Source organism: Macaca nemestrina, chromosome 4 (genome assembly GCF_043159975.1).
Source record: "Macaca nemestrina isolate mMacNem1 chromosome 4, mMacNem.hap1, whole genome shotgun sequence".
NCBI classification, from domain to species: Eukaryota; Metazoa; Chordata; class Mammalia; order Primates; family Cercopithecidae; genus Macaca; species Macaca nemestrina.
The window spans coordinates 86,632,536-86,659,073 of record NC_092128.1 but is presented as its reverse complement, the minus strand read 5'-3'; positions in this window follow the sequence as shown (position 1 = coordinate 86,659,073).

Here is a 26,538-nt window from a genome sequence, read left to right as displayed (position 1 = left end):
TAGAGCAGTGACTAGTGGATATAGTGTTTTACAAATTTAACCTCTATGAATAAATGTTTTCGGAAGCATTTGTAATTCAGCTGTATATAATTTTGGTAGGAATGCGTGCGTGACTGCTTGTGGGAGTATGTGTTCTTTTCCTCTTGTTATTTAGATTTTGACTATTTCACTAATGTATTTCTACGCGTCAGCCATAAAAAGTTATCCGAGATAGATCAACATCCATTTCTATGCTTTTGCAATCTGTTTGTTAGTTTTGTTGTTCCTTTTTTGTTTCCTTGTGAAAATATCACATTCATCTCAGCCAAATGCTGGGGAAAGCCCAAGGTGGCTGAGGAAATAAGAGATTTGTTCAGGATCTGCCACTATTGCAACTGTGGTGGCCCAATACGAAATTCATGTCTCTGAGGCAAATAGTGAAATGAAACTTCAGTAGCAAATAAAATGGGTGTGCCCACTCTACTCTGCTCAGATTTACTTAAAGGAGTCTGTGCCTCTGGCCACATTTCTTCCAAAGAGCAAGGATTTGGGTAGGGCTTAAACGACACACCCACCAAAGTCCATCTGTTGGCCCACCCTCCAGATGATTACACTGACATGTTCCTCACCAGACCCAAGGATGGCTCAGGGGAAGCTGTATATGGAAAGAGGAACAAAGCTCAGATGCCTTATCTGGACAGTCCACAAAGGAGTGCACTGGGTAACCTTCTGTGGGGTGGAGAGGAGCCAGAGCTGGGAATCTGGAGGTCAGAAGGCTTTGGCTTGGCTTCCTCACATGTCTACACTCAGGTGTGAACTCTGAGTTTGCCCTCCTAGATCCCTCTGCAGGTAGATATGTCAAGATAAGAGGATAAAACCTGTTACCTAAGAGTTTGCCAGCTCAAGTTAGAACTTTTAAATATTAGACTATCATATGTTGATTTCCATTTATACTCCTTTTCCAGCCCTTGCAAACAATAGGAGTAGGCATGTATATGCATCTTTTCCCAAGTCGATTGCTTCTTTCAAGTTATTGATTTAAAACTTGGATACACAAGAGATGGTTTCATTATTGCTTAATGTTGAAGTTAATAATACTAAAAGGCACAGAAATATATGAGACAAGAATGACTTTGGGCCACAATGAGATGCTATTACACAACCAGTATAAAGGTTAAAGCTATATAGACTGACAACACCAGATGTGGATGGAGATATGGAGCTATTCATTTTTTAGTCAGAATGTAAAATGGTACAACTGCTTTTGAAAACATTTTAGCAACTTCTTATAGAACTGAACATGTACCCACCCAGTGACCCCGCGATGCCACCCCAATACATTTAGCTAAAATACAATTTAAGTTTACAAATACACTTTTCATAGTAGTTTAAAACTGCTGATCACCTAATTTTCAATGAACAGGAGAATGACTAAAACTTGGCATATGCATGTCATGGAATACCACTGTAGACGTATGAAAAGGAATGACTTTCTGATGCAAACAGTATGGATGAATCATGACATGTTGCTGAGTGAAAGAAGCCTTCCACAAACATACAGTACATTTTATATGGTTCTATGTGCATGGTTGTATTTACACAAATTTTAGAGTAGGCAAAACTATTCTATGGTTTAAAAAAAATCAGAACAGTGACTGCCTCTGGAGGATGGCAGTAGGAACTGATGGGGAAGAATACGATGAAACATCACAGCATGAAGATAATGGGTGTGCACGTGCTTGTGTATAAGGTCACATTTTTTGGAGATGGGGAAGCAGAAATCTAGCTGGGATTGCTTCCCCAGTAGTAGGAAGAGGGCCATGATTTGGCTCTGTCAATAGCAGAGATTCTCAAGGTGCTGTGTTCCACGGCAGTGGTGAAATGTCAGAGTAAAATGACCTGGTGCAACTAGAGAGCTTCTACAGTATAAGCACCAGGCCTGTGAGCTATGGCAAGGATCCCCGGTTTTCTACTTTGCACAGGAGTAGTCTCTTTCAAGGGATGGGTTGGTCTTAAATAGTAAATTAGAGCAGATAAATACAAACTAAAGACCAGAAAGCATTCCTTGAATAGGCTTTTGTAAGACTCTGGGGTTTTCACAAGACTTGGAAAGGGCAAGCACTCAAACTGACCGAGATGGAATTTTATGCTGTTCTGGCAAGCGAAGTCTCAGCCAGAATAGAAAATTAAGTCATGTTCTGGGTCTTCTACTTTGAGTTTATATTTAAAAATTTAGCCCTACTTTAGAAGGATTAAGTTCACGTGTGTGGCCCAGAAGGCAAAAACCATGACAAATGCATAGAAGTTTTACAGAAGTTTGTGTCAGCTCAATATAAAGGATATTTCATGTGTTCATCAGCTAATTTACATGGTTTAGTCTACTTCAAATTTGATATTCTCTTTGCAGATTAATAAACGGTATTCTGAGACATTAACACAAATATAAAACAGAAGGGGTTGCTGTTGTGAATTTACCTAAATGAATCTCAGAAAGATTGGGTTCCTTTGGTTAGATATCTATAGCCTGCAGCACCCTGCTACCATTTGGTACATTACAATAAAAGCAACTCCCAGGCTGAATTCTGCCACAGATGTATTTATTAGCAAACACACACAAATCAGGCTTTCGAAATTCATCAGCAAACCTGATGAAGTTTTTTTTTGGGGGGGGGATACGGGGGGGCACTCTTGCGATGAACTTAAATGAAAGGTCCCCATGTGGTAAATGTCACAATATTCCAGTAGCAGAATTATATTAGTTTGCTAGTCAGCATGGGAGATTATAACCTGAAACGTAAGGCACTATTTTGAAGGATTCAACCAAGGTTGGTATGTCCTATTCAATCAGTAGCAGAAGTGATACGTGCATGTCATCTGATGCAATACTCCTTTTATCACAGAAAAAGCACTGCTAATTTTCCTTAGAGTGACTAGCATACCATCTAACACTGAGCAGGGATAATGACTCAAGACAATTGAATTGATTATGAACGTAATTCTCCCGTGTGAGATTCAGATTAGGATTTTCCAGGTAGTAGTTAATCATCCCTAGAATGTGAAGTGTTTTTTTTTTTTTGTTGTTGTTGTTTGTTTGTTTGTTTGTTTGTTTTTAATAAGAGAGAGAGCTGTCACTCAGGCTGGAGTGGTACAATCCTAGCTCACTGCAGCCTCGAACTCCTAGGCTCAAAGGGATCCTCCTACCTCAGCCTCCAGAGTATTTAGGGCTACAACTATATGCCATCACATCTAGCTAGTTTTTTTTCTTTTTTTTTTTCTTTTTTTTTTTTAGAAAACTTGTAGAGATGGGGATCTGGACCTCCTGGCTTCAAGCTATCTTCCCACCTCATCCCCACAAAGTGCTGGAATTATAGGAGTAAACCACTGTGCCTAGCCCAGGGTGTGTGGTCTTGATTAGGATTCTTCCAGGTAACTAATTATCCATAGGGGACATGCACATTTATATCACTGTATTTAAACTGAAGTAATTGCAGGTAATTTTTAGAAAACACTATATGCTTCATGAATTAGTGAGCTTTTGTCAACGTAAGTGTGAAAGCAGAGGCTGTAAGATCAGCTGTTACAGTCCTGTCTATTGGAGAAAATGTCTTCACTGAGACCTTTGAGTCCTCATCTCATTCTAAAGTTCTCTATTTTTACTCAACACCACACATCTAATTAGTGGTAAAACCAGGAATGGAAACTGGGTTCTTCTTTTGATCAGAGTTTCTCATTCAGGCTGGCTACAAGATTTAACAAGTTATTCAATATATTCCTAGTCATTCCTGATTAAGATTTATAATTCAAACACCAGTTGCTTTTCTTACTGAGTACTATGTAAATATTTCCTATTATTCTCATTTTTTGTTATTTTTATGATTAAATTTATAGACTTTAAGTGGTTTCTTATTCTGCAGACTAATTGCAAATTTTATTTTATATAAAAATGGATAAAAATATATTAACCTCATCTAAAATGTTAAATAAGAGTTACTTCTGACATTTATTAAAGTGTCAAGTGAGGATTTTAGTTGCTCCACATCTCACTATTCACACAATAATTTGGGGAATTTGTAATTTGTCACAAAGCTCATATCAAGTATTAACATCTTTTATTTTTTCTAGATTAAAAGCTATGAATTTTAGTATATCCAAATAAGATAAAAAGGTTACTATATGTATATTTATCCTGTTCTGTTAATTTAAAATGCAAAATTAAGCATGGTAGTCCTAAACTTTAGGACATACAGTAATGAAAAATAAATATTATGACTGAATGATATTCTTAGTAAGTTCATTTCAAAAGAATGAAAATTGTTTTAATTTTCACAGTGAAATTGAAACTATTTTCTTCATTAGATAAAAAATATTCTGCAAGAGAACCAGGCTTCTAATTATTCTTTTTTTTTTTTTTTTTTTTTTTTTTTTTGAGACGGAGTCTCGCTCTGTCGCCCAGGCTGGAGTGCAGTGGCCGGATCTCAGCTCACTGCAAGCTCCGCCTCCTGGGTTCACGCCATTCTCCTGCCTCAGCCTCCCCAGTAGCTGGGACTACAGGCGCCCGCCACCTCGCCCGGCTAGTTTTTTGTATTTTTTTTTTTTTTTAGTAGAGACGGGGTTTCACCGTGTTAGCCAGGATGGTCTCGATCTCCTGACCTCGTGATCCGCCCGTCTCGGCCTCCCAAAGTGCTGGGATTACAGGCTTGAGCCACCGCGCCCGGCCCAGGCTTCTAATTATTCTAAGGCAACTTTCTCATTTCTTTATTGAGGAACCTTTCTTCCTGTCCTCACCTTCAAGTTTCAGGGACTGTGAAACCAACAAAAGGAACAAACTGTTCTGTGGTGTCAGAGTTGGTGGTTTTATGGAAACTTAACAGGATCCTTCCTTCTCAGAGCTGTCTGTATATTCTCAATGAGGACAGCTAAAAAAAGGCCAAACCAAATGTTTCCTTTCTGAGGTTTTGAGGCCTCCACTTCCAGTTGAGAAATAAAGGCACACATTTAGCGTGTTGGTCTGTTGGAATAAAAACTACTATTCATGGTTCGAGCAGTTAGATGAGTGGCAAATTAAAAGTCTGAAGACTTTTTTTAAAGGAATATTTTGATAGACTATATATTGATGAAGATGTCTAATTTAATTTTCAGCACATTAGATAATTTAGAAAATGGTTTTACAGCTGAATTTCTCTACAGTGCTTTGAAAACATGTATCTTCCAGTGTGCTACAGCAGAGTCAATATAGACTACAATTTCCCTGAAGACAGATACCTTGTGTTATTTATCTTTATAAACCAAGAGCTCAGTCAGAAGGTCAGTGGGCTATCACTAAATAGGGTTAATTAATACCTTAAGGATGCAACTCCTCTGTATAGATACAGTGAAATGAGAGCTGGATCAGTTAGTGATCAGATTTCAAAAAGATGTGTGAATGATCGTAGGCATTTTTTTTTTTAATCAAGGAAATGCAAATTAGCATCACAATGAGGTATCTTTACATTATTGAGTCTCCCGACCCATGACCACTGTATACTTCTTCATGTGTTTATAAGTGTTCTTAATCTTTCCCAGCAATATTTTGTAGTTTTTGGAACAGAGTTCCTGTACATTTTTTGGTATATTTATTTCTAGGCATTTTATGTTTTTATGCTATTGTTAATGGAATTGATCTTTAGTTGATTTAAATCATATTTTGTTAATGTATTATTCCGCACAAAAAATAAATGAGTTATCTAGACTTTTTATTATGATTAAATTTAATTCCATTGTCTTTATACCCTATTTGACATCCTTCTGAAATTATTATGGTTTTATTTCACAATATATTTACTTTGGTGGATGTTTGATCTGCATTTGAAATACATATATATTCTGCAGTTGTTGGGTCTATATATGTTCAGTAGGTTGATAGCTACAATGGAATGAATGTTTGTGTCTACCCAAAATTAGTATGTTGAAATCCTAATCCCCAATATGATGGTAATAAGAGACGAGGCCTTTGGGAGGTAATTAGGTCATGAGGATGAAGCCCTCCTGAATAGATTAGTGGCCTTATAAAGGAGACCTCAGAAAGATTTTAGCTCTCTTTCTGCCATGTGAGAATACAAGGAAAAGTTAGAAATCTGCAAAATAGAAGAGGGATCTCACCAGAACTCAACGATGCCCTGATCTCAGACTTACATAATCTGATCTCAGATTTTTAGCCTCCAGAATGGTAAGAAAAAATTTTCTGCTGCTTTTAAGCCACCCAGTCTATGATACTTTTGTATAGCAGTTTGTAGTAAGGCAGTAGTGCTGTTCAAATGTTCTGTATGCTTATTTTAACCGTTGGTTTTATAGCTTAGTGAAAAAGGAGTGATAAACTTCTACAAAAAATCTACTTTTATTGCAAACTTGTCTTATTCTTTCTTTAGTTCTGGTAATTTTTCTTCCTGATTTAAAACTCTTTTTTTTCAGGGTCTTGCTCGGTCACCTAGGCTGAGGTGCAGTGGCACAGTGACAGTTCACTATAACCTTGAACACCTGGGTTCAAGTGATCTTCCTGCCTTGGCCTTCCAGAGGGCTTGGATTACAGGTATGTAAAACTCTTTTTAAATTAATATTTGTGTTGTTACATCTTTTTGATGAATTGACCCTTAATCCTATAACTTTCATTTTATGTATGATAGTATTGCTTGTTTGTAGTCTACTTTGTCTGATATTAATATAGTTATTAACAACTTTTTTAAGATTAGTAAATGCATGGTAACACTTTTTCCATTCAGCTTTGTGGTTTTAAATTTTAAGTGTTTCTCTTGTAAGAAGCGTATTCTTGGATATTTCTTAAAATTTATACTGATTTCTCTGTCTCTTAATAGGAATGTTTGGTCCATTTACATTTAATGTAGTTCTTGGCACTGTTGAATTTGTCTACCATTTTCCTGTATATAAAATATAATTATATATAATATAATATATTCAGCTAATATATGTTAGATTAATACATATATTAGTCTTCCTTTCTTATATATTAGACATATTATTATAAGACTAATATATGTTATATATTTATATATTGATTATATATTTATATATTAGTTATGTATATAATATTAGACTAATATATATATTAGTCTTCATATATTCCTTTGGAACAATCAAATATTTTCACATATTTCATATCATTCCCTTTAATAACTTTTATCTATAATTCATTGCTTTATTTTTTGTTGTTTTATAGACTAAAATATGCATTCCATATGCTTTTCTCATTTGAACTTCTCTCTATGAGATCAGGATAAAAGTTTTTGGTTATTTAACACAAATATAATTTGTGTTCTAAGCTCTAATTTTGGAGATATTGAAAGACAAGGTATTTTCAGAGTGACTATGAGAGAGGAGGGTAGTTCTTATAACAGGAGACAGGAAGATGGGAATAACAAATCTGAGATAGACTAAGCCTTATTTATATTATTTGAACCTAGGAGTAAATATATAAATATTTTCTTTAAATATATTTTAGATAGGTGATACAGCACAATGAGACTTGATCTAAAAATAGTAGTGCATACCTGAAGCTATTATAGAAAGCTATTATAGAAAGCTATTATAGTTTTGAAAGAAAACTGCCTCAGATCAATGAAAAATATATTTGATTATAAGCCACTCAAGGATTTACATTTACATTCTATCAAGATAAAATATAACTCACTGTTTTCTTTTCATTCATTCATTCATTCATTCATTCATTCATTCAGAAATTATCTCAGTTTGCAATGGATATCACCATGACCACTAGGAAGTCTTGAGTTGATTCCTAAGGATAAGGCCAAGAACAGCTAATGTTTCTTTTTTGTTTCTTCAAAGCAAAAGGAGGCCTGGCCTAAATTAAACTGGGTGTGCTTTTTGCAAAGCATACCAAGCTTTATGGGACTTCAAGCTCAGCATTTTAGGCACAGTATTTCAAACTAAATCACATGAAAAAAAAAAAATTCACCACTATATTACTTCTTTTAAACAGTTCGGCATGGTACATTTTTTTCTTTGGAAATGGGATACAGCTGCTTCCTGGGTCATGATTATGTTTGATAATCTTTTATGGTAAACTGAGGCCTCCCTGAAGTATATCACTATTAAAATGTGCAAATATAAGTTCTTACTACACTAAACACTTATTCAGCTGTAGAAAAAATAAGAATAAATTTGCAGCAAAAAGGAATGAAATTCCATCTTTCTAATGCATATTCTTCAATTTTGTAAATTCAGCATCTTGTTTTTAAACCATTAAGAGAAATTGAAATCAGATTTGTATTTTTAAGTGAAAGAACACATTTTACTAAACAATACAGTGTAAGAAGAAAGGGTTCTATGGCTTCTTCAAATGTTTAAATACAAATATATTTTACAACCAAACTTTTGTGAAACATTTCCTAATTTAACAGGAACTAAACATTCTTTAACTTATCCTTTATCTTACAAATATTTTTACCATAATACAGATTACCTTATTGTTTCTTTATGTATTTTTTTCCTTATTTTTTAGGAGATTGCTTTATTGGGATTTTTATTTTTCTCTAATTGCAAGAGTAATAGATAGTAATTAGAAAAAAAAAACTGTAGAGGGAACATAAAAAGTAAATATTTTAAAGTCTTACTTGCTAAAATAGCCTCTATTACTATCTTGGGAGATTTTATTTCAGATTTTTTCTATGTATGTATTTAAATACCAAACATACACATGTATGCACATATAAACACACACATATAAACATATATATGTATATATATAATTTTCCAAGTATGTGTTGTTTTATATGCTACTTTTGCTCCTAAACATGATTTAGAAATGTTACATATCTATAAATATAGATTTAATTGGACTTTTATACCCATTCCATTGAAACGGTTCTATGATAAGTTCCCCACTAACTTCTATTTCAATGTGCAAGCTTCATTCTTCATTTTACTTGACACTGTGGATCCCTGTTGGTTTTTTTTTCTTGAACCACTGTCTTCATGTGACTTCCAGAGCTCTTCTAATTTTGCTTTTCTGACTGCTATTTCTTGGTCTTTTTTTTTTTTTTTTTTTATTTTCTGAGACAAAGTCTCACTCTGTTGCCCAGGCTGGAGTACAGTAGCATGATCTTGGCTTACTGCAACCTCCACCTCCCAGGTTTAAGCAATTCTCCTGCCTCAGTCTCCCGAATAGCTGGGATTACAAGTGCCCACCACCATGCCTGGCTAATTTTTATATTTTTGTAGAGACGGGTTTTCACCATGTTGGCCAGACTGGTCTTGAACTTCTGACCTCAGGTGATCCGCCTGCCTCGGCCTCCCCAAGTGCTGGGATTACAGGCGTGAGCCACCGTGCCCGGCCTTTTGGTCTTTTTGACTGACTTCTCCTCAATTCTGTCTCTAAACATTGGAATATTATTGGGCTTAGTCTTTACACTACTTTCCCTCTAGTTCCACAACCATTTTCTTAGTACACATACAGTCTGATACCTTTAAATATCATTTGCATGGTGGCATCTCCCAAATATATATCTCTACTCTGCTACCTTCCCTGAATTCCTTACTGCTGCATACAACTGACTAACATCTTTATTTAGAGGTTTCATAGGCATCTCAAACTTAAAAACTTCAAAGTTCAAGTTCAAACCTGATTTTCTGATGTTATCTGCCAAACCTACTCCTCTTCCCTGTATCATTGAATGACAACTCTATCCTTTCTGTTACTCAAGATAAAAACCTTGAACTATTTTTTAACTTGTTTACTAATATCCCACATCTGGTCTGATTTTTAAAAACGTTCTGTTGACGTAAATAAATCCTGAATCTTACTGTTTACCACCTCCTACGCCCAGGTCCAAGCCCCCATTATCCCTTGTTTAGATTATTGAGGAAACTTTGCTATTGGTCTCCTTCCTTCTACTCTTAGGTAATTCTAGTCTTTTCTAAATGCAGCAACCAGAGTGATCTTATTACAATGTGGAAAGTTCACATTTCTTCTCTCTTCCATCCTTTCCAAAGCCCATCACAGGACCTCTTTTCCTCCTTGACCTCATGTCCTACTGCTCACGTTTTTGCTTATTCCCCCTCAGTCCATGCAGGCTCCTTTCTGTTGCTCAGGGGCACTGGAATTTGCCCTTCCCTCTGGGTTAGGTGCTATTCCTCCATACACGGGTGACTTATTCTCTCATCTACTTTAGATCTTGTTGCAAATTCCACCCTTTCAGAGGGTCCTTTCTCAGCCACATTATTTAAAATCCTACCATCCCATTTAACTGCTTAATTTTTCTTCTTAGTGCTAATATACTATGTACATTGCTTAATACTATCTGTAGCTAGAATGTAATCTCTAGGGAGGCAGAGCTTTTTCTGTTTTATTCATTTCTGTGTGCCCAGAATATAGAATAGTACCAAGAATATTATGAGCAGTTAAATATTTGCCAAGTGAATAAACAAATTAAATGAAGTCACATTATTATTTGTAACTACTAATAGTGTTTTATTACATGGATGAACTGTTACTGTTTTGAACCAATTCTGCATTGATGCGTGTTTAGGTTATTTCTCACCTAACCTGTGTATTAGTATTAACACACTATAATAACATTTTGTGACAACATCTAAGCGTTTATTTAAGGTAAGTTTCTGTTAGTAAAATTGCTGCATTAAAGGACTGTCATCATTTGGCCAGGTGCAGTGGCTCATACCTGTAATCCTAGCAGTTTGGGAGGCTGAAGTGGGCAGATCATGTGGTCAAGAGATCGAGACCATCCTGGCCAACATGGTGAAACCCCATCTCTACTAAAAATAGAAAAATTAGCTGGGCGTGGTTGTGCGTGCCTGTAGTCCCAGCTACTCGAGAGGCTGAGGCAGGAGAATTACTTGAACCAGGGAGGTATAGGTTGAAGTGAGCTGAGATCGCACCACTGAACTCCAGCCTGGTAACAGAGCAAGACTCTGTCTCAAAAAAAAAAAAAAAAAAAAAAGAATTGTCATCATTTTAACACTTTAATTACTTGGCCAATAGTCCTCCAGAAAAGATGTAAAGTCGGTATGTGAGTGCTTCTAGACCAATGTATTGGCTATAGTGAGTATAATCATTCTCTATAATGCTTCCCAATGTGATAGCAAAAACTTGCTATCTCAGCATTGCTTTTTGTTCATACAAGGCTTCTTTAAAGGCTAGATGGTGCCATCTCTCTCAGTCAATAAGTGTATGGATCGCTTTGTATAAAACTGTGTTGACTGCACAGAGCAATTTCTAGAAATTCCTCAAGCCTAATTGACTTTCCACATTCACGTGTAGTTTTCTCTTTCACCAGGCTCTGATTGTACTCTGTTGTTTGGTCATCATTTCCTACTAAGATCCAGTTTTTGCAGAAAACAATAAGCAAAATGGACAAGCTATAGATTGAATGTTTATGTCTCCTCACACTTCATACGTTGAAGCTTAATCACCAGTGTGATGATACTAGAAGGTGGTGCCTTTGAAGGGCATTAGGTCAGGAGGACTTATCATTTATCTTTCATAAGCACCTTTATACAAGAGGCTCAGGAGAGGTCTGTTACTTTTTCCATCATGTGAGAGCTCAGCTTAGATGCCATCTATGAACCAGAATGCAGGCCTTCACCAGGCACTTCTGGAGCCTTGATGTTGGACTTTCCAGCATCCAGAACTGTAAGAAATAAACTTCTGTTATTTATAAGCCATCCCATCTATGGCACTTTTATTATAGCAACCTGAACAGATAGAGACACTACCATAGGTAACATGATCATCTTTACTAACGAAAGTCTCTTGGGGAGCTCCTGTCTGTCATTAGACCTTTAGTTAATTTTCAGATAGTGCAGGTTTTGCCATTCCTTTAGGGAGAAGTAAGATAGTCAGGAGTGTGTTGCTGTTCAGTGAGTCTACCAAGTTTTTTTTAACTAAAGCCTATTTGCTTTGGCTTTGATTCTGACAGGCCTCCTTCCTGTCCTCTTGTTAGGTTTTTCTGGCAACATTCATAAAATAGGGAGCCTGTCTCTTAGTGAATATTGAATTCCCTGTGTGATAACTTGTGATTTTAATGAAGTTTTGTTAATCTCTAAAACATGTGCTCCTTTGTGTCTAGTCCCTTTAATCTTCCTGAGCTTTTGTTCACTTACTTAGATGTTACTATTTTCTGTCTGTATAGTTCAGAAATAAAAGGATGGCCTATGTATACATTTAAAATTACATTTAAAAAAATAAGTTTCTTTCAATGACTTTAGAAATAGAAGTTTTACTCTGGTTAAAAGTTGTAATATGTTGGTTGAGACTAAACAGGGAGTAATGGTGACAGAGAAAAATGACTGTGTATGTGTGTTTGCTTTTTAAGGAAAAAGTAGAACTTTCTTAAAGCTGCATTTCCCAAACCTTTTGGTCTCTGAATACCTTTCCACTCTTAGAAATTGCTGAAGATCTCAAACAGCATAATTTTGCAGATTAGAACTATAATTTTTTGCCATATTAAACATCATAACAGAAAATGTTTAAATATTATTTAAATACTGGCTCACTGATTTATTTAGAGATAGAAGTGGTAAGCAAATTTCATGTTAATAGAAAATATTTTTATAAAAATAATGGTTTCGAAAATGTCCTTAGTGAGAAGAGTAGCATTGATGTATATTTTTGTAAATGTCTTTAATATAAGTTAGTAGAGAACAGGTAGATTCTCAACCTGCTTCTGCATCCAGTCTGTGGCAGTATCACGCCTATAGCTTCTGGAAAACTCCAATGCACATTTATGAGAGGATGAGAATAAAAAAGACAAATGACATTTTAACATTATTATAAAAATAGTTTTGACCTCACAGATCTTCTGAGGGTTTTCCAAGGAACCCCAAACCATATGATGTCCTAAAAAAAAGGTTCAACATGTTGCAAATATGAAAGAGCATAATGAAGGACAAAACTTGGAAAGTGGATTTTGTTAGTCTTGATTTAATGTACCTATATCTGAAAAGAAGCTATGAAGTCTGTTAAATTTTTAGTAACATTTGCTCCCTTTTGAGGAGCTCACATCCTTAGTTTACTGATTAGTGCTTTAAGCTACTTTATGAAAGGGTTTTCTTTATTTCTATGCAACCTGCCTAGAGAGCAGAGGCTTTATCTCACCAGAATAATTTCCTGTGCTTTATATTGACTTTATTATGTTCCCAATTATTTAAGAACAAAATAAAAAAGAACAAAACTTCCTCACTTATGCAAGAGCTAACGTTCTTATAATGATATCCTCTAGGTTTGTTTTTAAAATAACATCAGTTTTATTAAATAGACAACTAGGAATTATTTCTTAGTACCCGTTTTAGACTATTAAAGCTCCAAAATTGCCTCTGACAGCTCTTGATTTTGCCTTCCCTAAATTGGTCCCTGAATTTAGAAAATAATGAAAACATTTTCAGGGCATATTTTGCACCTAAACCTATATTTCAGATTTCCAAGAGGCCCCATGAGAAATCACCAAGGTACGTTCTTTAACCTTACAGAAAGAAAGATATGAGTCGAATTTATGTTCATGTGATGTGATATTATTACAGGAGTTACTTGGGAAGAGTTGTCAGGTTAGGAGAGACACAGACTTCTCTAGATACTGTGTGTATTATCTAGGTAAAATTGTATTAGTACAAATATTTGGAAATAGGGAAAATCCTGGAGTTGAAACAGGAGAGTTTCTGCGCCCCCTCCCCCCCGCAGGACATGTGACAGGAGTGTGGCTCTCTGTTCAGCTTAAACCCCTTATGGGAGGGGGAGCAGGCAGATGGACAGGTGAGGGAACTGAGGCAAGCACTTTTGGGTTCTGGCCCAACGGCAACATCTAGGGGTGGGTGTCTGTGACACCCAAAGCCCAAATGGGTATGTGTTACAGTGTGCTCCTTTAGTCTTGCCATCCATGGACAGCTTAAGTGTTAACCAGCTTAGTGGACCCGCTGCCTTTTTGCAAGAACAGAGGGTCAGTGTGACAGCTTTCTGTATCCCAAACTCTTGTCCAGCATCCTGGAAGAATTGGGTCGCACACTGACTTGAAGGATGAATGCGGAGGTTTTACTGAGTGATGGAGGTGACTCTCAGCAGGACGGATGGAGAGCTGGACAGACGATGGTGCAGAAAGATGATCTTCCTCTGCATTTTGGCATTCCAGTGGCCAATTCTCTGACCGTCCCCAGCTAAACTCCTCCCGATGTTCTTTCTCTTCTCTCCTTCTCTGCTGTGCCATTCTGCCATTTGTCTGATCATCTCCTCATCTCCTTGTCTGTTTCTGGAGCCCGGGGTTTGGGGTTTATATGGGTACAGGATAGGGGGTGTGGAGGGCCAAAAGGCAACTTTTTAGGCATGAAAACATTAAAAAATTTGGGTGCCTGTTCTCACATAGGGCCGTGGGTATCCAGGCTTGAGAGTGGAGCGTTTGCTAGGGAACCACCCTCTTCTACCCGGTAATTTCCTGTCTCCTGTCCATATCAGAATTTGTCAATGTCTTCCCTATTTAATGTGCTTTATCCCCAGGAGGAAAACTGCTCAAAACTCTTATAAGTTTGTTATGTATTATACCCCAATAGAAAATCTTACTATTTTTTATTTGGATACTTTTTATTATGATAACAATGTTTCTGATTGTGGTAACAAATTAATAACAGCCATCAAGTCTCTTTCATCTGTACACAATTTTGTTTTATTCTGATGCTTGCCTGAAGTCTCTGCCATAAGCTATAAACCAATAAAGAAAGTCTCCGAGGTTTTTTTTGTTTTGTTTTTTGAAACGGAGTCTCACTCTGTCACCCAGGCTAGAATGCAGTGGCACGATCTCGGCTCTCCCGGGTTCACGCCATTCTCCTGCCTCAGCCTCCAGATTAGCTGGGACTACAGGTGCCCGCCACCACACCCGGCGAATTTTTTGTATTTTTAGTAGAGACGGGGTTTCACCATGTTAGCTAGGATGGTCTTGATCTCCTGGCCTCATGATCCGCCCGCCTTGGCCTCCCAAAGTGCCGGGATCACAGACGTGAGCCACCATGCCCGGCCGAAAGTCTCTTGAGTTTTTAAATTATTGACACTTCACAGACTAGACTCAGGTACAGCCTTCAGAGCTAACATCATCACATAGACAACTTTAAAACCATGTTAGTGGACTGCCTCTTGAAAGCAGACTACTAATCCAAGGACTAGCAGAACAAAAATTAGTTTCCTGGGAATAAAAAAAATCAAAGAAGAAAATTTTATCATAATTGGGCATACTGTTGCTGTTGTTTTAAGTTTCCATTTTCTGAATATATGAAGCTCTTATTCTTCTTAAACTGTCTATACTGCATATAACTTAGTAAAATCTGTTTTTTTTAAACTTAAAGCATTTTAAGATAATACTTGATTCTTAATAACCACCTATATGAGTTATCTAGGGTTGCCATAACAAATTGCCACAAACTTGATGACTTAAACAACAGAAATTTATTATCTTAAAATTCTGGAGGTCACAAGTCTAAAATTCAAGGTGTCATCACAGTTTGTATTTTCTGAAGACTCTGAGAGGGAATCTATCCCTTGCCTCTCTCCTAGCTTCTGACGGTGGTTACATCCTTGGCCCTCCTTGACTTGTGTGTATATAACTTTAATCTCTTGTCTCTGTCTTTACATGGCTTACCCCAATGTGTCTGTGTCTCAAATCTTTCTTTTCTTTTTCTTATAAGGGCACCAGTCATTGGATACAGGATCCCCCTTAAAGCTAGGACGATCTTATCTCAAAATTCCTAATTACAGCAGCAAAGGGCCTATTTTCAAATAAGATCTCATTCACAAGTGTTGGAATCTGAACATAGCATTTTCGGGGACATAGTTCAACCCACTACCACCCCATCTCCATAATTCAGAAACTTAGTAAGTCTCCCAACTTTTCATGGAAATATTTACATAGGGACAAATAGAATCTATCCTCTAATGTTTTGCCTGAGGTGTTATAGTTGAAAATTATGCTTTTTAAATCAGGTATGACAAGTCTTTATTTAAGAAAAAAAAGGGGGGGCTTTGTTTACGAGCCAATGCCTCCAAACTTCTCCCAAGGAAACTGACCCAGTGATACCTGGCATATAGGGGGACAGGCTTACCCTTAAGAACCGTAAGAAACATTTTTGGCAGGCAAGGAACATTAAAAAATTTGGGAGACTTCCAGAAGATGGTATAATTCATTCCAATGTACCAATACTGCTGGTGAAATCTGATGGGGAGAGGTTCTTACGCTTAGCTTCCTGACCTTGAGATAGAAAAATAGAGTCTCTTAAAAGGTACAATCTGAGATTCCTTATGACATATTCAGGCAAAGGTTAATTTATGGACTTTGTAGCTGTTCAGTATTGTATGACTCAGGAATTGCAAAGCAAACTCAAGGAGCTTGTATGGTAAATTAATACTGTTCCTGTACCTATGTAAATAATCAGGTCCAATATAATAGGCCTTTTATAATCAAGAATAACTTTTGAGATTATGATCACAGGGGGATAGACTGTCAGAAAAAATGTGAAAGATTTTGAACAGGCAAAGATTATTTGGTGTCCTGTCTAGCATACTCTTTTGGGTTATATGTGCCTTCCATTGTTTTTGAGCTATTTTCTTACTGTAATCTGTAGAGAAATAGTAGCAATAAAAATATTCTTATTCATAAAACATAAATCAGTTTTATCTAATGCACCTCCAAGAAATCAGTTTTGTACCTATTTACAAAGTAATTTCAGCATCCCTGAGTGCTCATATTGTACTCATTTAGTTTTCTTTTAAACATGTTCTAATATTGTCCTGGTTGGCTCATTTATTAATAATAGTTTTAATAACAGTTATTAATGATCCCTTGTTTATTAATTGGTAAACAATTAAAATAAAATAAAATATGTCTTGTGTTAAAAAATGAATAAGATATAAAATTTGTATCTGTTGGATTTATTTACCATTCAGAAAAAATAAAATCTTGAGAAACTTTGGGATAATGTGAGAAAACTGCATATATTGATCTTTTTAATTGTTTATATCTTCCTCTAGAATGGAAGCCTCATAAGGGCAATGACTTGGTTTTAGTCAATACTATTATCTCCAGAAATTAGAATAGTGCCCGGCACATACAAAGTACTCAATGTTTATTGAATGAAAAAAAAATGATTAAATGAACACGTTCTCAGAGAGTGGATTATAATTTTTTTACATGATTATGTTTGAGTCAGCATTTCAACTCATATCCATGGAAGGAATTAAAAGATAAATGCCTTGATAAATTTAACAACTTGAATAACCATTTAATACAGTTTAAGCCAATAATATCATTTATGCATGTGTGCACTGTAAAATATATGTTAAAAATCATTTATGCCAGTATTTTTAGAAAAATACTAATTCAATAAAATCCAAATGTTTTGTAAAAACAAATTACCTGTTTTTAGCACTATCCTGTCTAAAATAAAATAGTATATAGTAGGTTTTTCATTTTCTTCTATAGGCCTTATTTCCTTTTTCAATGCCTCTCCCTCTCTTTCTCGTCTGTCCCTCTGTCCCTTTGGCACACAGGGCCATAAGGCTGTTTGACCTACAAGATTCACCTGTGGAAACATCCCTGCTTCCTCCCTGTGGGAGAACTAATGGTACCTGAGAGTTCTAGGAATTCTCGTCACAGGTGATATTATGGTACACAAGGTTCGATGGCAATCAATTGCAATATCCTTCAATTTCATATGCACCTTTCCTAAAACTAATCTGTCTTGAGAATATGCCTGAGGTCATGTGAATATGACTCTTCTTTCCTATCTTCCTTATTGCAATCATCATAATCACACTTTTTAAATAAGTATAGCTCTTATTTCATATCAAATCTTACTGTAATATATTGTTTCAATATGTAAAACCTCAGGGCACTAAATAAGGAAACATTAATTTCCACTTCATGAAGAGACAAAATAAATAAATAAATTTTATGTTCTGGTGATGAATTATTATTTGTAATAATTCAAAATATCATTTTCATATCAGTAATCATCATAATAAAAATTAAATCCAGAAGAAAAGTATTAAGCCTTAAGAACTCATTGTCACAGGAAATTAAAAACATTTCAATTTCAATGTAAATATACATGAATATATATTGTAGTTACAGCAAAGGGTGAAAAAAAGGATGGTTAATATAAAGACTTTCAAATATAAAAATATGTTACTTAGAGATGAATTTGGGGAGAAAGAGAACAGAAATAGTATTTCAAGGAAAAAAATAAACTGAAGTGAAATTCCCAAATACTAAAGAAGAGCTTGCCATGAGTATTTTGATAGATGTTGAATGTCAAATGGCTATTGTATTTCCATTACAATTTAAATTGTACAAATTGAAAGAGGATATTCTAAAAATGTACACCTAAATGTGTCTAAAGCATTAAACTTGCCTTTCAAAACATTCTTTTAGAGGCACACTTGCAAAAATTTTGATTATTGATTTATGCTATTTTAAGTCTCTAGGTACTCATTAAAGTAATGACTAATAATGAGTAACGAACCTGTGCTATTGTATTAGCTAGGGCTGAGGAAACCTCATCTCTTAGTACATTTAAAAGTCTAGAAAATCTTCACAAATATTCTAATGATGGAACTTTAAATGATACGCCTATGGGAACAGACGTTCTTAATGGTAAAAGACTTTGTATCGTACTATTAGCCTTGTAAAATTTACTTGCACATAGCACAGTACAGAGTATTGATTAAGACCCTGGCACACCAAATTACTGTTATTTTCACCAAATTGCTTAAATTTCCAAATCCCAATCTCCATTGTTTAAAATGGGGCTCTGCTGTGAAATAGTCCTATCCCTTAGAATCCTTCTGAGGAATTAATTACATATCGTGTTAAGTACAATGTCTGAAACATGAAAAACTATTAAATAATTGTTTAGTAGTATAATTACCTACAAAAATGCTGATTAACATATTGTCTACAATATGTGATTATTATGACTATTTAGCTCATTCAGTGTCACTGAGGATCTTTCAAATTTTTAGTCACAGAAATTCACTAATGCCAACATAATGCAAACTAACACATCTGTGAATCATGCATTAGGAAAGAAAAATAATCTTTCAGCAAAAAGTAGGACTAAGAACCAAAAATTTCAAATGGGCAGTTCTTCCTTTTTAATCCTATTATATAAAAATAACCAAGAAAAAGCTTAAGGGTAAAAGCTACCTATTATTTAAATAACAACGTGGCCTTCATTTTATTGCACCGCACTGCATTAGTTTCTTTCAGCCTACAAACAAATTTTAAATGACAAAAATAAAGCCCAAAACATTTTCTTTGACTATTTCATTATCAAGATGAAGGAATACACAGAAGAGAGGCTCAAGTCTGGGTATAACATGAATTTGGGAAGTCTGCATTGTTCATTATTACACCATTTAGAACCTAATTAAATTTTTAAGTACATAGACTTACAAACTTACATATATTCAGGTATTTCACAGATGTATAAATGTTTTGGTTTGGAAGACTAACTCTATCTTATTGGCATAAGGTCTCTGATAATTTAACACCTATATATAATGACAGTTAAATAAAAATTTTCAAAAGGTTTGCCAAACATTCAGTCAAATCATGCGTCTACCTATGTCTGCAAAGAGCATTGCTCTCTATTCTTCTTGTCCTTTGACTATTGGTATAACCAATCAGGTTGGTTTTAAACTTATTTCATGTTGGTTTTGTCGATGTGTGTACTGATGTTTAATGAAAGATGTAATGCATCTGCTGGTTTATTTGCAAATTCTCAAGTGTCTCCTGTTGTCCCTCAGAGTACTCCTAATTCACTCATATAGTTGGAGTCTAGCTAGCACCATTGCGGAGTTTTCAGCTTGTTAATCATACTAAATATTACACCATTTATTGACTCTCATTTTAAGCTAGGATAAGAAGTCAAATATAATCTCAAACATAAATAGTCTAATTAGTCTGCATTCCAAATGCTGAGGAAATATGATAAGGCAGTACCTGCAGAAAAGAAAAGCCAAGCAGCTTGAATTTGGTCTTTTTCTCATAAAACTGTGGTCGTTTTTCAGTTCTCATCTTACTGTACCAATCAGTGGCATTAAACACGCTCGTTCATTCCTTCCTCATTTAAACACGTTCTTTACTTGGCCTCTGGAACACCCCTGGCTTGATTCATTTTTTTTTTTTTTTAACTCACTGGCCTCCACTTCTGTTCTCCTTCCCTAGTTTATGTACTTATTGCCTAACTGCTAAACCCTGGTGTGCCCAGGAGTCAGTCTTAAGCCTCTGCTTGGTCTGCACACAACTCCAAATAATGTTTTCTTATCCCATAACTTTTAATACATCTACATGCTGGTAACTTTTACATATAAATCCTTAATCTCAACCTCTTTCCTGAACTCTAGAGTTGTATACCCAACCATTTCAACACTTCTCAGTGAATACCTATAAAAATCGTATTTTTCCCCACTAATTCCAAATGTTAAAATTGCTAATTCCAATACTGAACTCGTATTTCTCTCTCCCTCCAAAATAGCCTATCTGCAGGTGCGAGAATCTTAGAAAAAGAGTACTCTGTTTATTCAGGGCAAAACCACAGAGTCATTCCTGACGCCTTTCTTTCTCTCACAGTCTTTAGCCAGTCTTTCAGCAACATTCAGAGTATATTCAGAATCTTGCAACTTCCCTCACCTCCACTGTTGTCTCCTGAGTTCAAGCCACCATTGTTTCCTTTTTGGACTATTGCATTTGCCTCCTAACACGTCTTCCTGCTTCTAACCTTGCCTCCTTACACAGTCTGTTTCCTCACTTCAACAAGAATGTCACACCTTGCCAGGGGGCAGTGGCTTACCGTGTAATTTCAGCACTTTGGGAGGCCGAGACAGGCAGATCACTTGAGGTCAGGAGATCGAGACCAGTCTGGCCAACATGGTGAAATCCCATCTCTACTAAAAATACAAAAATTAGCCAGGCATGGTGGCAGATGCCTGTAATCCTAGCTACTTGGGAGGCTGAGGCAGAAGAATCGCTTGAACCTGGGAGGCAGAGGTTGCAGTAATCCAAGATCGTGCCACTGCACTCCAGTTTGGGTGACAGAGTGAGACTCCATCCCCCCCCTCCCAACAACAACAAAAAAAGTCACACCTTTGCCCAAAGTTCTTGAGAAGAGGAAAGTCTGAAGCCTTTATCGTGGTCTACGAAAACCTACAGTCCTTACCTCTATGTCTGCTCCAAGGTCTGTGTCCTCTTCTCCATGTCCTTATTTTTCATCACTCTGCTAATCACTCTACTCCAGCCACACTGGTCTTTTTGGTTTGCTTATAACACATCAGGTGTTCTTCCACCTCAGGACCTTTGCATGGCCTATTCCTACTGCCTGAAGACGTTTCCTCCAGACATCTGCATGATGGCTTCTCTCTGTTTTTTTGAGTTACTGCTTAAATCTCTCCCCCTTCTGTTTTTTAAGTACTTTTCTCACCACCTTCCTTAAAATAGCACACTCTCTTACTATCTATCATCTCTACCACTTACTCTCATTCTTGCTCTCCTTCCTAGCACTTATTCCCGTATGACAGGTTATAGACCTGTCTATTTGTTTATTGCCTTTCTGCTCCTTTGAAACAGTAAACTCCTTGTCATTGGAAATCTTGTTGGATTGTTTACTGTTTCTCTCCAGCCTAGAAGAGTGATTGACACGGCTCAACTAACTTCCTATTGTGTGATTCAATTCCGGGACATCGGTTCACTGAAAATGCCTTCCTTCATTCTTATTTCCTTCAATATGACACCTTCTGGAAGGCAAAAATGGACTAGTAGAGATTCTAATCCATGGTCCTGGATAACCAGCAGAGCCAACATAGGGGCAGGGATCCTCTCAGCCTTTTTCCACTTGTCTTAAAGCTCCTATATCAGTTTGCAAGATTTTGGAGCCATATGTGCAATAGAAAATCCAATTCAGCCTGGCTTAAACAATGAAAGGACAGAGGTAGGGCATGCTTTAGGATTGATGGAGCCCTGGCCCCACCAAACCTTTATGAGTTTACAAGTTCTGTCCATCTGCTTTGCCCTACCCAGTGCTGGCTTCATCCTGAAGCTATTTCTTGTTAGGTTTAGGGAGTAGTTGTCTGAGCCATTAAAGTCACAAACGATCTAGTCCATTTCTAACGTGAAAGAGAAGCTCCCTCTATCCCTCTCAGCAGATCCATAAAGAACTTCTCTTGAACCTCCAGAACACTTTATGTCTATTTGGCTAAAGTGAAGTCACATACTCACACTTGACTCAGTTGCCAGTAAAAGACGGAGGCTACCTTAGACGAATCATGCCCACCCATAAGCAGAGACTGATACAGTCACCCTTCTTTTGAGGCACATGGTTTGCATGAAGGATGTTTGGAAACCTGACCAAACTGACTCAGGCTTCTCTGGAAGGCAAACAAAAAGAGTGTCTGCTAGTCAGGTTGCCAAGAACATTTACTGTATTCTCAAACCAAAGGCCTGAAGGGACAGTGACTTGAAAGCCAAAAAAGCCAACAGACTGCATTAACCATGACAGGTGAGGCAGGCCGTCTGGTTTTCCCAGGGAGCAAGGATATGTAGAGAAGGCTGCAGACACATTGGTTGTTTCTTTGCTTCTTTGCTTGGGCCTTGGTCAGTTCAGTGCTCCAAATGAGTCTCGCCGAATGAATGAAGTGTGAATGAAGCCAAATCTCTTCCATTTATTTATGTTTTTACTCCCTTGGTGTTAAGTACAGTTTAAAAATTGTGTTTAGTTGCTTTCCATTTCTCGCTTGTCAGTGAAGTAAATAAAATATGCATTTGTGAATAAGAATGATTTGGCCCAAAATCCAACTTCACTTTCAACAGCATGCCCTTGGTGATGTTATTTTCTCTTTTGGAGATTCATGTTTTTATTCACTAAATGGATAACTATAATGCTACCCTTAATGACATTTAATTCAGATTGAGTTAGTGTGCAGAAAACATTTGGCATAAAGGAGATATCTCTAAATACTGACCTCAGACTTTCCTTCTTTTACAGTAAGACATACAGCTGTGAGTTTATAAAAGTCTACAGATTTTCATCAAATAATGGTAAGAGAAAAATAGATAAGCTTTCTTTCTTTTAGATTATGGATCACAAGACTCATTGGATTCATAAATTTTTATCGACAAAATAGTTAAATAAATGTTTTCAGTTGATTGGTTTGATTATTTTCTTTCCTTGGCCTTATTGGAAATAAGATAACTCAGTCATTATTTGGCAATAATACTGCATTTAATTCCAAATTTCAAATATATTAATATTTCCTTCTTGTGTATATATGAGATTTTTGTATTTCTTGTGTTACATTTTTGAAACTCAAAATTACTATGAAAATTTTTTTTTTTTTTCTTTTTGTGACAGAGTCTCACTCTGTCATCCAGGCCGGAGTGCAGTGGCATGATGAAGGCTCACTGCAGCCTTGATCTCCCAGGCTCAAGTGATCCTCCCACCTCAGCCTCCCGAGTAGCTGGGACTACAAGTTCATGCCACCATGCCAGGCTAATTTTTATATTTTTTTGTAGAGATGGGGTTGCTTCATGTTGCCCAAGCTAGTCTCAAACTCCTGGGCTCAAGTGATCCGCCCAACTCAGCCTCCCGAGTAGCTGGGACTACAAGTTCATGCCACCATGCCAGGCTAATTTTTATATTTTTTTGTAGAGATGGGGTTGCTTCATGTTGCCCAAGCTAGTCTCAAACTCCTGGGCTCAAGTGATCCGCCCAACTCAGCCTCCCAAAGCATTGAGATTATAAGTGTGAGCCATTGTGCCTATGTTAATTTACATGTGTTACTTCTTTCCTCACACTGGGTTTGAGAGTTTAAATACTTTGTAACTATATTGATTGAAAAAAAATAAGATGGGTCATATCTTGTGCTATTTACAAGAATATCTCTGTGCCCATTACCTCTTCCCAGAGTCTTCCTGTTTACTCACTATGGACCCAACCTCTCGGTGACCATTCTGACCCACAAATATAAACAACTGTCATGTCAGCAGTGTTTCCACAACCACTTTGTGAAATTAGAGCATTGTCTGACAAATAAATGAAATGTAGAGAAATGGAAAAACCAAAACTTTGACACGATTCATCCAGGTAAGAACTAAATATGTTTCCAAGTCATTCCTTTTTCTTCCTGGTACCAAAGCAAAGGCCAATAATGCCAGAAGCCTCACAATTCCCTTCAGTACTACCTACTGGCTTTCATTGTCAGGGCAGGAGAAGAGAACATTTTCCGTTTTTTTAGGCACCCCAGACTCTGGAACTAGCTTTGACCTCCTGCCAGTATAAATGAATTGCTTTAAGATAGTAGCTATTTCACAAAAATAATTAATTGGATTTCCCAGGCCAGATGACACTAGTGCCAGAAAATTCAAATAAGTGAACCTAACTCTAGGTCAACCACCGAAGTAGAGGAAAAGGGAAAAGAAAATAAACAAAAAAAGCAGGTCCAAAGACTAAAGGCAACACTTTTTATTTGATAATTCTTCATATTTTCTAATCCTGTATAACGTCTAATGATTTCTTTACTCATGCCTCGGTCTGCCCCAGCAGCACCAACTGTGCTTTTCTTGGCATCTTTTACAAACCACTATAATCTCAGTGCAAGTTTGCTCGTGGAATCCTGTCTAGCACCCGGTTACACTTCAGTGGAGCCAAGGTTCTCAATTCCTCAATCACTTACACCAGCCAGGGGCTCTTCTGATGGGCACACATGCTTTTCCCACCAAAGCCATGACTCTCTGCTGATTTGTGCTGATTCTACACACTCCTTGGTTGCAAGCTCATATTTGGATCTAAGCAGTGAGATCTGTTCAGACTCCAGGGCCCATTAAACTTCATCGTCTTGAAGTTCACTGGCATAGTTATTATTTTCAAGAACACTTAAAGTATGAAGCCCACATTCCACATTTGCTAAGTATAGCTTTCATCACTAAGAAAATTCCCATATTCAAAGTATGAGCTTAGATTTGATGTACGCTTTATGAAAGAAATCATTAGAAAGTCTCCATTACAGTTGAATACATGCTCTTTAATTTGTGTTTTTTCAAGAGATTATTTCCAAAAAGAAGAAACATTATACTGAGAAATCAGAAGATTCGCCCATGAGATAACTTTAAACATAAGCATCATTACATCTTATTCTGACCTCACATCAATTCCAGCTGATGCTCTGGAGAACAGGAAGGCCTTTATAACAATGCCTTTTGTAAGGGTTTTTTAAATTATTATTTTCGTTGTTTTTAACATATTTAGAGGAATCAATTGAAGAACACAGCCAGCAATTAAAAATTAAGCGAATGTTTATATTTGAGGCATTACCTCTGTAGAGATTGCTTTCATTACAAATATGAATCTTAATGTTTACACCTTCAAAGTGGGCATATTAACCAAAAGAAAAATCAGTTTCTATTTACCTTTTCTAGACAATTCTCTGAGTAGTGCTAAAGTGTTTGAGCAAGTAGGATGGCAAATTCCAAGGTGGTTTTTAAAAATGCAATTATTTCCATTTTTGTGAGCTTTTTTCTTTTAACATATCAATGCCTGACATCTCTCCACTGTCAGATCTATACCCACTGAGGTCCAAAAAATGTCACAAGTAGAGTGTGAAAGGAAAAGTTGGCATAATCTTTCTGGAGCTAATAAAATAGTGCATAATATACGTATTCTAAAGAAACCTTCATTCATAGATGAAATTGAAAAATCTTGCACTGGCAGTGAGGGGTCAATGATCCCCCTTCCACTTCCTCCGTGTCTTTGAAAGAGAACATGGTTGTCAAGTGCCCTAGAATTAATGACACTTTTTGATGGAAGCATGAGAAGGTCTACACTTCAGAGCCCCCAGCCACAGAACAGGAAATGGAGCTGTTTCCAAGAGAAATGAAGTTGCCTTCTCTGGGGGAAACACAGAGGAGCATTTCAGCAGGCAATTGATCAGCAGGAAGACTGTAAGGTGATAAAAGAACTGGAAGTCACAAAAGCCCTTGGCATAATAGTTTTAATAAAAAGGATTCTGTTCCAGGTATGCTTTATGCAATAAAATCCTTGACATATATTTCTAAATTTTATCTTTAACAATACAGGTGTTGTCATTGAAAGCCAGTCCCTTTCATTACCAAAGTTAAAAGGATCCATTTGGACTATTTATCTGACCAATCAGGATGTGCATTTATTTGGTTACTGATTTACTTTGCTCTTCTCCATTGTCCTAGGAAGGAGAACTGCAGTTTTGGATCAGTGACTTTTCACTGATTATATCTAGAAATAATTTTGAAACCATTAAAAAAAATAAGCACCCTTTTTTCCCTTTTTTAAATTAAGTTGCTTCTTGGCAAAAGTCCCAATAATTCTGAATAAAATATTAAATGGCCCAAATTGATTAGTATGTAAAATATATTCTAAAACATTAAAAGAAGTTAATATTTAACATGAAGACTCTTATAATATGCTGACTTGTATAATTTATATTGTGATAATTAGATTAGGATCTCACAAACAAGAACTAGATCATTATAAAGG